The sequence below is a fragment of the Cebus imitator genome, unplaced genomic scaffold, assembly GCF_001604975.1.
Source record: "Cebus imitator isolate Cc_AM_T3 unplaced genomic scaffold, Cebus_imitator-1.0 Scaffold34, whole genome shotgun sequence".
Taxonomy (NCBI): Eukaryota; Metazoa; Chordata; class Mammalia; order Primates; family Cebidae; genus Cebus; species Cebus imitator.
This window is the reverse complement of record NW_016107349.1, coordinates 3,107,254-3,108,701: the sequence shown is the minus strand read 5'-3', so window position 1 is coordinate 3,108,701 and position 1,448 is coordinate 3,107,254. Positions and strand designations below refer to the sequence as shown.

Sequence of the window (1,448 nt, the reverse complement as noted above, 5' to 3'; positions counted from 1 at the left end):
AGCCCATAGGCACTGCACTGAGAAAAGCAGCCTAGGGATACTTCTGTGGGTGTTACATAGCTGTATTTATACCCACTTTCATTTACATGCAAATTAATACATGCATTATTCAAAAATCTCTAGAAAATGGCCGGTAACTTCTGGGTGTTGACAGAATTTGTCAACTGTCATGGTGCTGGTGGGAATGTCTTATGCTGATGGGGCGCAACAGCCAGGGGTTGCTTTCAGGGCCACTTGTCAGTTTTAGCCAGTTTTCAATCTGCTCTGCGAGATGAGTCCTATTGGTGTCCTGCCTCACTATGGCATCACCATCACCACAGAAGAAATAAAGGTTAAATTACATTTTAATTAAAATCAGAAATATATTTTATGGTGTATGACTGGACAGAGAATGTCATAACTGAATTTATTTACATCTCTATCCCATTCTGTAGCCTGAAATCTACTCTGAAACAGACACTGAACCAATCCTAGCACTTCCTATTTGGTCTACATCAGGGTAATGGTCCATTAAGTATTTTATAATACATGTGTACCCAACCTACTGTTTTATCCACACATTTACTAAAGAATCATAGTTTTGTGCTTTTATTTAAAAAATTCAAATGAAGTCTCACTCAGAATGATAAAAGGCGAGAAGAGTGAGTTATTTGTTTTGGGGATAAGCACACCATTTCTTTTTTTAAAATAATTTTTGGGGGGACTTTCTGGTAAAAATCAGAAAGCCTTCTAGACAAATTCTAAAAGAGCTGTAACACTCAAAATTTCTTCCAAATTTTTATTTACCTGTAAAAGCAAATGGATATATGCCTTCCTCTTAAAATCACATGCATCTTTGTTTTAATAGAATAATTTTCAATAATTTTTTACAGTGAAATCCTGGAATGAATTTCCAATATGTATAGGTGATGAAAGCAATTCAGAAACTCAACAGAGAATTCTATTCACTGGTTTAAAAGACTTATTTATTTGCAGAAGGCTTAGAATAAATATTTAAAAGTACGAGAGTTTTAGTGAGCATTGTGTGAAAATCAATGTTTTTATCTGAGAAAACTATCTGATAATATTTATTGTAGAAAATGTAATGCCTCAGGATAATAGCATTTTTCTATCATGCCTCAGTCTCTCCTTTGGCCCACTTTACCATGAGGGTAGAAAGAAATAGAGAATGTTTTACCCACATCCCAGTTTGAAGAGCAAGAAAAGCTAATGATCTGTTTAATCTAACTCATCAGTTCATCAGTACCATGAGTGATGCATAGTGTACTTGATTTTCAATTAATCTCTTGCCAGAAATAATAAATCAATTACTCAGTGTAGTAAACATACTCACTTTTGGCAGAAACAATAAGTTTTAATAATATTCAATTATGTGGTATATTTATAGTATATATACTATAAAAATATTCTGGTATATATTATAGTATATATACTATAAAATACACTAG

The 1,448-nt window shown here is 33.1% G+C and overlaps 1 non-coding gene across 1 annotated transcript; it reads right to left on the bottom strand.

Moving 5' to 3' along the window:
• Nucleotides 1–698: 698 nt before the first annotated feature.
• On the bottom strand, nt 699–760 carry LOC119470569. Its single transcript, XR_005199483.1, has one exon. It is a non-coding gene; the product is annotated as a U7 small nuclear RNA (small nuclear RNA).
• Between the last annotated feature and the right edge of the window lie 688 nt (nt 761–1,448).